The 12,810-nt window shown below is 35.4% G+C and overlaps 1 protein-coding gene across 2 annotated transcripts in view; it reads left to right on the forward strand.

Annotated features, from left to right (window-relative positions):
• Positions 1–12,810, forward strand: part of BCHE (butyrylcholinesterase) — a 68,256-nt gene that overhangs the window by 37,714 nt on the left and 17,732 nt on the right. The window lies entirely within an intron of this gene.

The raw sequence follows: 12,810 nt of genomic DNA on the forward strand, positions 1-12,810 counted from the left end.
AAACTGTGAAATTCTTTGTTCTGCATAGTCTAGTCTGTTTTTAAAACTCTCTACTATATTTTGAAATTCCCTAAATGACTCATTCCCTTAAATTCTGTTATATTATCTATCTCTTTAATGAATATTAATTCATGTCCTAAATGAGTTTTCTTTCAATTTCTTTGTGTTGGTTTTCAACTTTCTAGTCAATTCCATTGATTGTACTTGCTGTTCTATATTCTGAATTCCATATCTGACATTTCAACAATTTCTTTTTGGTTGGAGTCCATTGTTGGAGAATTCTTGTGATCCTTTTGGAATGGTAATAAAGCCTGTTTTCTTTATGTTGCCAGAGTTCTTATATTGGTTCCTTCTCATATGGAACCTCTTCTCTCAGCTCAAGACAGATAGCTTTGTGGTACAGCTGATCTTCTCTCTGTTGCTTAGTGAAGAGAGGGAGAGGTCCCTGAGTGGAGTGCTTTAGTCCTACTCCAGAAGACTGACCAGGCAGGAGAGGGGTGGAGGCACTATAAGCCTTTAACCCTACTGCTCTCCTGTATTTCCCCTTTCCTCTCTGGTTGTCACAGGTGGTCAGCACACACAGCATGAGTGCCTGCCTCTCCTAGGTCCATAGGCAATGAGAGCAGGGGGTTGTAACATCAGTGGTTTCAGCATTTGACCTGCCCAGGTCCAGCAGTGGCAGCATTCTTTGGCACATGGAATCCCAAGGGTTTCCTCACCCAGGTTTGTCAGTGGTGATGTTACTCAGGAGACAGTGGTGGCAACTTCACCACTCATACAGTAGCAGCAGGCAGCCAGGGTTATGGGTGATCTCTCTGTCTCAATCCCATAATAGCTGTGGCTGGACAGTGCTGAGTGAATGGGCACCTGCTCTGCCTGGGTCACCTGCTAGCAGTGGGGCTGCATGTCACCTAACCATGGGGCTCATAAGAGCACCCAGCCTCTCTACCCCTCTCCATTCCAGCAAGGGTGATGCAGAGGTGGCAGCAACATATCTGACTCCTGGATATATGCAGAACTCTAGGGCTGGGACCTCAAAATGGTACCAGCTGTAGTGCCCAGGGTTTGTAAGTCAGTGGGCTCCTCTGTGCTTTCTCTCTGGAGCAGTGCCATTATGCAGTCACTTCCGTGTGTCAGTCCAACAGCCTGCTTGTGTGGAGGGGCCTTTCCACAGTTCCAATTGCAATGCCCATGAGAGCATGGAGCCCTGGGATCTCTCCTCTTTTCCTTCCCCACTTGCAAGTATCTTCCCTGGGTACCTCTAATTCTGCTGAGAGGGTCACCCCACTGCCCTCTTCTTCTCTTTGGGGGCCTTCCATTCCTGTCTGTTTATTCCTAATGCTCTCTCTTAAATGATTGATTCAAAGGTAAATATTTACTCACCACTTTCAATCATTTCTGCAAGAGCAGCTTATACATGCTGCTTCCAGTCTGCCATCATGGTCCCCTTAATTCCGTTAATCTTATTTATTCATGAAATAAATGAATTCTCTCTGATACAGATCTTGAATAATCTCAAAATATCTTAGCCAGGATCCACACTAGTTGTTTAGAAGAGAAACACACACACACACACACACACACACACACACACACACACACACAAGCTTTGTATTTTATTTTAAAAGACAGGCTGTAATTTGTATACAGTATAATCCCAATAACTATAAAAGTTCATTCTAATACAATTAGTCTACTTAAAGAAGTCAGTAAAACCTTTACCCAGCAGCCTTTCATTGAATAGTGACTTTGTGTTGGCTACAAGAATGAACAAATCAGACATGCTATTTGCTGTCATGGAGCCTCACAGTATAATGGAGGTGATTACTCAATTTTAGGGACCTCCAGTGAATAGTGATATAAAGAAAATAACTTTGAATTCAGAAAGCATGATCTGAAATTACACATTAAAGAAAAAAATCATAATAGCTAAGGTTTTATATAATTTTCTTCAAGCATTTGATTTCCCAAGTCTTTTCTAATGTTTCAGTATTCCCATAAAAATCAATCTATTTTAAGATTTGTATATGCTACTACAAAATTAAATCTCTAGGACTTTTTCTTGGCATTTCCTAGGTTCATTTTTGAAACCATGGGCCTGCTGCCATCAACCTTATGGCACAGACTAGAGCAAATAGACTTGAATAAGAGCAATACTGATAGTATTTAGAAGACTTAAAAGAGAAGACAATTCATTTCAAGTTTAGGATTATTTTCTTATCTGTGATTAATGCAAAGTCTGCCCCTGTATTAAAATAAGTGCTCTAGTACCATTACGTGAAAGGATATTTGAACTTTCTCCAGATCATTGAACTATAGATCCTCTGGGATTCGTATCATTGCATCCACTGATAGCAGTTTCATTGCTGTCACGAGAAAACAAAAATGGGTCCAAAATAAAGCATCTTTTGATTTAGAAATTAGTCAAAACATCTGGATGTACTTGCCAAGTTAATAGAAACAGAAAAGGAGAAAATAAAATGGAAAGGAAGGAGGGAGAGAAGGAAGTAAAGGAGTAACAAAGTAAGGGAGGAGGAAGAGACTAAGAGGAAGGGAAGAAGGGAGATGGACATAAGAAAGCAAGGAAGGAAGGGAGGGAGGGAGGAAAGAAGGGAAGATGATGGAAAGAAGGAAGTCAAGGAGGGAGGGAGAAAGTGAGGAAGGGAAGACAATGGAAGGAAAAGCTTCTGATTTTCTTTAAATTGATCTAGTATTCAGTGCAGTTCATTTTATAGAGTTGTAGGAGGCCAAACATTGCCTGGTATTCCTCTTTAACTCTCTAGCTAATTATACAAACCCTTCTGTCCAAACAATGTAGAGGAAAGAAGAAAGAATAATCTTCCAGACCATGAAAGCTTTGTTCATCCATCATACCAACAGTATACTAAAGATCTTAGAGATCTTTTGTCTGGCAACACTTTGCCCTTTCAGCTGATGAACAAGTGAAAATGTGCAACGCAAACTAATTACTAAAAGAGAACTGTGCACTGGGAATCAATTTGTTTTCATGACTCTATCCAACTACTTTAGTGGAGTATTTAGGAGAGTAGATTAAGTATACAAACATCTTTTAAATACTTATTAAGTTTTAAATGTTTTCACAAAATGTAGAAAATGTGATTTAAAGTGGGCACTCAATTCTCAGTTATAAACTTAGGATTTAAAAGATAAAACACTACATCTAAGCAATGGTGAAAATGTATTCAAAGATTTTTATCTGAATTAAAAAGAGAACACATTTTTGTGTGTTTAAGGCATTTTTTACCCCATTTTATTTCTTGAATAGGGTTTGAAAATAATGATTGACAACATGTGCAAGGCTCTTTGTTGGGATCTAGTAATACAAAAATTAGATAAGAATTAGATAAGCTTCCTATCACCAGAATCACTCAAGAAGTCTCATCCCATATAACTACAGGTTTTAATTTTATGTTTTCTTTTTTGAGACAGAGTCTCGCTTGTTGCCCAGGCTAGAGTGAGTGCCGTGGCATCAGCCTAGCTCACAGCAACCTCAAACTCCTGGGCTCAAGCAATCCTACTGCCTCAGCCTCCCGAGTAGCTGGGACTACAGGCACGCGCCACCATGCCCAGCTAATTTTATATATATATATTAGTTGGCCAATTAATTTCTTTCTGTTTTTATAGTAGAGACAGGGTCTTGCTCAGGCTGGTTTTTTGAACTCCTGACCTTGAGCAATCCGCCCGCCTCGGCCTCCCAAGAGCTAGGATTACAAGCGTGAGCCACCACGCCCAGCCTTATGTTTTCTTTTCATTCCTTTTACTTACAAGTCATTTACTTTCATAGCACATATCTAGCTATGTTATATCAAAATTGGCCCTTGCTTATTGCTAGTGGTGAAACCTCATCCCATGTTTTGCATTCCTCCATTTACTATTGCTGCTAATTATCCTTAATGTTTGAAGATGATGTGCAGTTAAATATATGTCATCTAGTATTTAACTGAAATATAATGTGTTCCTCTTTATTAGTGCTGAGTGAAAATAAATATTTTTTTTTTCCTGGAAAGTTTAGCACATTGGTGTGTTTTTCCTTTTGAACAAATTTATTAATGGGATCATGCAGGTGATATAGTTCTTTGGGGGATTCTCTTCTGTTTATCTCATAAAAGCTTTATCCCATTTCAATCCACTAGCTAGGAATGATGCAACAGCAACAGTATAAATTAAATAACTCACTTGATCATGAATTCTAATCAAGCATTATAGTTATATCAAAGAAAACGTCATTAGTGAATTTCTGAATTTTCACAGATTTCTAAGGTATGCTATTACAACCCTGTCCCTCTGAGTACCTAGGTTCCTGCCTAGAAAAACAAACATTATTATTTAACTAAGAAAAAAATTAACAAACTAATGAATCTAGAGAATTCTTCTTCAGGGTTGTCAATTCTTCTCCACAGGTTGTCATAGAAATATCAGGAGGTGGAAGGAAGCAGCTAATAAAGTGAACTAGATTTAGATATATGCATTAAATAGAATCTAAATTGCAAACAGTCCACCTATAAAAATTCTGTGTGTACAGCTGCATTATTATACAGTGCATATTGCTTTAGTAACTAATTTTTTTGCCCTTATTACACCCTTCAGAAACTAAAGATATAATTATAAAAACCTTCCTAACAAACTGTAGTCAGTCAAGAATGAAGACATAAGTAGTTCTTGGAAAATCTAAATTTTAGTTTTTGAACAGGTTTAAGAGAAACTCATATGTATGAGGATTCCTCATCAGTTGATGTAGATTATTGAAGACAAATATGGCAATCAAAGAATCAATGTGATTTTTTAATCTTTTTTAATCAATATTTTAATCTTAGAAGACTATTTGCTAGAATTTTTTCAACTTAACACATGAGAATAAAGTTAATTTATCTCTTCTAATACTGTGAAAATTTATGTTTTATAACTAATACTGAATTGATACAAGATACATCCAAAGTTCTGAAGGTTATTCACTTAGTTCTCATTTCAACAAGAATTTCTTGAGCATATGCTTTATGTCTGAACATTTAAAAATACATAAGATGTGATTTGCTCTAAAGCTCAAATATAATTTTTATGTATATAATTTGGCACTTACAATGAATTGTATTAATATATTATGATGTAAAATGTATTTTTGGATAAATAATATTTTATTTAATTGTTCTTGGTATTCCTAATTTTCAAGTTTCAGAATACACAAACACATATACCTGTTTCTGTTTGTGTGTTCTATAGACCAAAAGTTTGTGTTCCTCTAAAACTCAAAATCCTAATTACCAATGTGATGCTTTTAGGAGGCAGGGTCATTAGGAGGTAATTAGGCCATGAGGACAGAGCTCTCCTGAATGGAATTAGTGTTCTCATATAAGAGACCTAAACAGCCACCTTCCTTTTCCCATTATGTGAGGACACAGCTAGAAAATAGCTGTCTATAAATCAAGAAGAGGACCCTCACCAGAAACCTAATCTGCCAGTGCCTTGATCTGGAACTTCCCAGCTTCCAGAATTGTGAGAAATCAATTTGTGTTGTTTATAAGCCACCCAGTTTGTGGTATACTGTCATATTAGCACAGCATCTCAAGCACACTAAAACTGTATGTGTGTACATATGTAAAGATTATTTGAATTATTTCTTTATCTTGAAAAATTAATCATGGAAGCTTATAGAAAACCATGAAGTTCAGTATGAGACATTTCATAAAATTACTCAATCAACTTAGATCATTGCCTTGTAGATTAAAATGGAGCCAGTATGATTAAATTATTGGTAATGTATTCATGAATTAATACTAAGTTGTTTAATAGAATTCATTGGACATTAAACTCATTTTATTTGGATATCTAATTAAGAATAAATGTTATAATTAATTTATTTAATTTAAGAAAGCTATCTTTGGTCAGTTTTAAAGATCACATAGATTATTTTTAGAACACTTAAATAAAATCAATAAAGGAACTTGATCAAATTTGAAATTGTATTATAATCACAGAAAAATGCCTCTAAAAGAAATAAAAAAATACTTTGAAATTTGTTTAATGCCCACATTTAGCCTAAGGACCTTATGTATGTAAAATGAAGAAGAAAACATAATCTTAAAAGAAACAGAATTTTATTTATCCTTTTCTGTTTACACAGTGTCACTGTTTCACCTGTATCATCATATTTTCCTAAAACAGGTTTTTCTATGAATCTATGTTCATCATATGCTTAAATATAAAAATTAAATTTGTTTACACATGACAATTGTTTTTTCTGTCTTTATATAAATATATCAAGATAGGGCTGTAATCCTAGCACTTTGGGAGGCAGAGGCAGGAGGATCATTTGATGTCAGGAGTTAGAGATCAGGCTGAGTAAAATCTCATCACTATAAAAAATTTAAAAAATTAGTTGGGCATGATGGCTCATGCCTATATTCCTAGCCACTCAGGAGACTGAGGCAGGAGGATTGCTTGAGCCCAGGAGTTTGAGGTTACAATGAGCTATTATGCCACTACTGCATTCTTGCCTGGGTAATAGAGTGAAATTCTGTCTCAAAAATGAATAAACCAGGAACAAAAAGACAAATATCACATGTTCTCATTCATATGTGGGAGCTAAAAAAGTTGATTGCATGGAAATAGTGAGTAGAATCACAGATACCAGGAGGCTGGGAAGTGTATGTCAGTAGTTGGGGCATTTAAAAGAGGTTGGTTCATGGGTACAAACGTACAGAAAGAAGGAATAAATTCTAATGTTCAATAGAAAAGTAGGGTGACTATAGTTATATTGCATATTTCAAAATATTTAGAAAGGAGGACTTGAAATGTTCCCGACAAATAGAAGTGATAAATACTTAAGATGATAGATGCCCAAACACCCTGACTTGATCATTACACAGTTTATGTATGTAACCAAATATCACATGTGCCTCATAAATATGTCCACAAATTATGTATCCATTAAGAAAATTAAAAAGAGCTCATGAAACTAATTGAAATAGAGATTCCCTTGGTAAAATAAAAATCAACTACTAAATTCCAATTGCCTACTTACCATTTCCATTTGGATCTAAAATTTAAGATGTGAATTTAACATGTGAACATTTGATATTGCCCTCCAAATGTGCTCTTCTTGAAGTCTTTTCTATCACAACAATGGCAACTGAATTGATCCTTCCAGTTTCCAAAGCTAGACTCCTTGGGGTTATCCTTGACTGCTCCCTTCCTATCCAAATCTAAACTATTGTCCAACTAAGGGGCTACCTATAAAATACATGTAATATCTACCATTTATCTCAATGTCTTCTTCTCCCCCCCTAGTCCAAGCAACCATCATTTCTCACCTAAATTATTTCAGTAGCCTCCTAACTTATCCTCCTGCTTCTGGCCTTGCACCCTCTGTAGTCTATTCCTAGCACTACAGCCAGATGATCTTTTACATAATTTGAGCTCTTATCCTTTCTCTGTGCAAAATCTCCAATTCCTTTCTTTATTACTCAGAGTAGACACAAAAGTTTTCAAAGACCTACAGGGAACTAAATAATGTGGCCTTACTCTCCCCTCACTAACCTGTCTCCTACTCCTGCCTCCCTTGATAGCTTCACTCTGGCCATAAAACCTTACGTGTGTTTTCTGGAAAATTCCAGGCACATGTTGTCTCAAGGCCTTTTGTTCCTCTATTCCTTCTGAAAAAAATACTTTTCCCCCAACCAACTCCATGGGTCACCCCTCTTCTTCAAGTCCTCACCTAAAATTTCCTTTCATATTAAGTATTGCAAAGCTCCCCTCCCCAGAGTTAGCCAAAGTTGAGTTTAAGAGCATAGTCCTCCTGGCTGCTGAGTCTGTTCAAGATTTCTGACACCAGTCACAAATTTAGGGTCTGAATGGTTACTCTCACTTCAGACAAGCTGGCTACAAAATCAGAGTCCCAGTGGACTCCCATAGGTTTGATAATTCACTAGAACCACTCATAGAACTCAGAAAAACTCTAAAATTACAATAATAGTTATATTATAGCAAAAGGATACAAATCAGAACCAGCCAAGGACAGAGACACATGGATCAGGATTTTAGACTGAGAAGGTTCCAAATGCTAAACTTCTCTCTTCTCCAAGATCTATTACCCTCATGGTATAAATTGTGGCAATGTACACATTCTTGCCAACCAAGAGGCTCACCTGATCTTTGTGTCTGAAAATTTCTGTTGGATTTTCTTATATAAGCATGATGGATTGAATTGTTGCTCATGTGGTTGAACTCAATCTGCAGACCCCTTTCTGCCTAGATATCAGGTTGATGATATCACATGGCTAGAAGTCCCAACCTTCTAGTCACATAGCTGGTCTTTCTGGCAGTGCCAGTTCCCACTCTAAGATTATTGGCATGGCCAGCCCCATCCTGAGTCATCTTATTACCCTAAACTATCAGATGCTCACTGTAAGGCACCTTTTTAGCATAAATTATCAGGTACAGTGTGAAACTCCAAAGGTTTAGAGGTTACTTGGCAGAAACCTGGGACAAAAGGCCAATCGAATTCTTTATTATGTGCTCCCTCACCACCGTCTCCCCCACACACTGATAATCACTTGCCATTTCCCATTATCCCCATTCCCCACTTTATTATCTCTAATACACGTTACTGTCTAACATATTACATATTTTCTTTGTTGATATTTTCTATTGGCTATTTTCTCCATCATATAAAAATTGTAAGATACAGAAATTTCTACTTTGTCTTTGTTGAATCTCCTGTCATTCACTCCTGTCATACTCTCTGTCACGGTATTGGTTGATAAAACAAATGAATTTATTTTCCAAATTCAAGTTCTCTTATAGCCCCTCTATTTCTTAAATTGAAATAGAATTTTATTTAAGTGAGACATAACATGAATATGAATCTATGAATATTTGCATATTTGAAAATTACCCAATATAAACTATTTCTCCTCAATCCTCTTATGACAGTGAGATATTTCTGCTGGACTTTCAAGTTACGACTACTAACAATGGCTTCATTTTACTAGATTTTAAAGCACATTGTAATACAGTCACTTTAAAATTATGATATAGTTTACTTTAGAAAAAAGTGCCTTTGAATTCTTAATCAGAGAATTTTAATTCTTGAGTTAAGATAGGGTAGGCAAGACTGGGATCCTGTGATACCAAGAAAGCTTTATTTGTGAAGCTAATATGTATTTTTCTTCATAGAAAGGCATACTGAGTCAATTAATGTTTTTCTTTAATATGTTCATAAAATGAATTATCAAATACATGCTCAAATATCAATGACAAGCAGGTTATTTTCTGTAACACAGATGTTAGGGAAAGATACTCTGACTTTTTTTTGTTAAATAAGCCATGTCTGAAAACTCAAACCTACGTAAGAGGAAAATTTTAGTGAATGATTTTTAGACCATTTTGGCATGTCAAAAAGTAGAAAAAGAACCTGATAGTAAAAAAAGAACATAGACTTCTGTATTTGTCAGGTTTTTAGTCTGATACTGTCAGTTCTTGGCTCGTCCATGGTCGAAGACATGCCAGACATGCCAAAGTTAGGAGAATACGAAAATGAGGTTGATTGAGGAGAGAAAGATAGGATTAAAGGGCAAGAGCAAGATAATAGGTTTACATAGCATGGTACATACAACATGGATGACCAGACCCATTGTTGCAGCAGGGAAGACAAAAGGAAGGGCAAAGAGAGAGAGCTTGTCTGTGGTCTGCATCTTATTTCACAGTGTCCAGATAGGGACCTCCCTGTGATTCAGAGGTCACCATGGAACCACGTTGCTTAGACAGTTGGGAGCCACATGACCTGACTTTAACTACGCATGTGGGTTCTAGGTCATTTTCTCGACCGTATGGTGTTCATGGAGCTTGGCTTGTCCTGAGGGTTAGAGAGTCCTCTGCATTCTTTTGCAGCTGGAGTGCCAAATTCTGACTTGCAGATTCAAACAGTATTTCCTCCTCCCCCAGGTATGGAGAATTAGGATGTAGCAGGATCAAGATGTGGGCAACAGCACCCACTTTTGTCCCTAGGAGACCTAGAATCCTTCACTATCTACCTAACATATTTCATAGAAAATTTTAGGTATTACCACTTTAAAATCTTTATTTTGTGACAAGAACAAAAAATGTTTTTGAGAAATATCAAAGTCAAGATGTTTGAATGTATCTTATAATTTTGAGACAAAAATCATATAGTGTTTTGGAATGGTGTATCTGGGAAATATGTTGTATTTCAATAAAGTTTTTAATTGATACAGACAAGAAGAGAATTATCTTTTTTGTCATGTTTTAAAGTCTTTGGAGATTTCTTCAAATTCTAGAGTAAAATGCTCCTTCACTTCAATAGCTATTTCAATCATTTTTTGAAAACTATATCTGCATCTATAGGCAAAGGAATCTTATTATCTATAAATTATAATCTGAAATGTCATATATTATTTCATAGGACAAAGTTTGTTAAATGAACACTGGCAGTGTCATTAGTGCTTGCTCTTGGATTCCAGTACAAGTCAGCTCTGTTTAAATCACCATCTGCAGAAGCCTAAAATGAATGTGCAGATAAAATGGTGCCATAAGAAAATTAGAGTAGAATTAGAAGAAAAGTGGGCAGTTTAGGAACATAAGAATTGCTGTACCGAATCATACCAAAGGTTCTCCTGGTTTAATATCCAGCCTCCAGCAGCTGTACTTGTTAGTTTCTAAAGCTTTAAAAGAAAAGAAAAAGGTGACATAATTCACCTAGACAAGTGTGCCATCTGTGATCTCGAGAAATTTTCTTCTTGACCTCTCTCAAATAATACCCTAATGCAGGAGGCTTCAACCCTGCTAAGATATTGGTTTAGCTTGAATAGCTTTGGTTATTAATAATTCTTATTAAATCATCCAATTCCTACATAAAATCAACTAGTCCATCAGGAAGCTATTTATCTATAAAGCTCCTGAATTCATGGTTGAGCATGTCTGCATCTATGATAAAATATGAATTTATGGTGCTTATTCAATACAAGTTCTTGATGACAAAATCTGCCTCTAGATAATCATGCTGGATGAATACCTGCTTCTCTTTCCAAGTACTACTGAATTTAGAGACTTTGACCAAAAAAAAAGAAAAGTCTTATGTATACTAACACTATTCCCGAATTTCTAGCTATTAATATTCTATAAAAACTATTTGAATGATGAAGAATTTTATGTGCTGAATTTTTAGAAAAGTTCAACTAGAGTGTTTCTTATATGGTTTTCTTAAAGTAGAATGAATCTAAGAAAAATGAATGAATTAACTTATCCTATCACTTTAATCTTTTATGTTAGAAGCACTTGTGACTACTTTATGTGTTAATTTTATCCTCTTTTCCTAGTTTTCTCAACTTTCCTTTCTGATTCAGTTCCTTATTTACTCTCCTTACTTCACCCAGAATCTCATCCCTTCAAGTAATTTTCTTTCATGTATGTAGTGATTCCTCTCTTTTCTGACAATTTGTGGTCCTTTGTTTAAACTTAGTTTAGGCTATCTTATATTGTTTGTTCTTCGTTTTCATGAGTGTTCTTGATTATACATTCCCTGAGGGAAACTGTGCCCCATATGCTTTTTTAAAATTTAATTGAATTTATTTATTTTTTGTATTTCAAGAGCCTAGATCGGTGTCTAACTCATAATAATAACATGAAGATATATTATAGGAAAATCTATAGACTTGTCAGTGACCGACTACTTCGAACAACTTTAAAAAAACTCTAAATTTCTGTGACATTGGTAATAATGTGTTGTTTAGTGCTACAAAAATATAAAGGAACCGAAAACTATAAATGTCTAAAAATAGAGTCAATTCTTATTGGTTTTAAAATTATATTTCCAATTATAAATATGGGAAATAACATCAAAAAGTAATATGAAGGTTCTGACTGGCCTTGGACCCATGATATTGGACAATAAAGGAATTACAAGCAGAAGTAATGCTGGAGCAAAGGCAAAGAAATGAAATAGACTAGATAATTAGTAGGAGGTCATTCCTACTGGCTGGCTAATAAAGAGAATATCTGAAGCCAGGAGCGGTGGCTCAAGCCTGTAATACTAGCACTTTGAGAGGCTCAGGCAAAAGGACTGCTTGAGCCCAGGAGTTTGAGGTTGCAGTGCACTATGATGACACCACTGTACTCCAGCCTAAGCAACAGAGCATGACCTGTCTCAAAAATAAATAAACAAATAAAAAAGAGAATATCTGAAAATAAACTTATAAATGTGTTAACCTTAATCTGAACTCAGTGGGGAATTATTAAAATATTTTTAATTAGCATACAGAACTAGAAGAATGTAAGATGAACTTATAAATGATATTGAAAGCAGTTTCCTAGAGGGATGAGGTTATTACACGATATGGAGATGTATAATCATTCCTAAACACAGGCAGTATTGATAAGGACATGTAGAATAAAATACATGCAAGAGATATTGAGCAGGTGATATTTTTGTTTATTCTGAAAAGACTGAGCCTAGGAAAAAGGAAGAGAGGAAAATTAAAGTAATACTTCCCCTTATTTAAGCATGAATAAAGAACATTTTAATGCAATAAAAATATATTTCCTTTCTATATATGAAATAGAAATGTATGTAATAAATTCACGTATACATTGTGATTCCTAAAATTTTAACTAATATAGTGCTTCAAGATACTAAAACCACTGAACCCAGTTCACTTATATTTGACATTATCAACATATATCCCCTTTTTTTCCTGACTGTTTAAAGAATCTTGTTAACAGTTTTAGAGAATAATATTCTTTTTTATCTAACAATGATTTCAATATAACTCTAATGTC

The sequence above is a fragment of the Microcebus murinus genome, chromosome 1, assembly GCF_040939455.1.
Source record: "Microcebus murinus isolate Inina chromosome 1, M.murinus_Inina_mat1.0, whole genome shotgun sequence".
In the NCBI taxonomy this organism is placed as follows: domain Eukaryota; kingdom Metazoa; phylum Chordata; class Mammalia; order Primates; family Cheirogaleidae; genus Microcebus; species Microcebus murinus.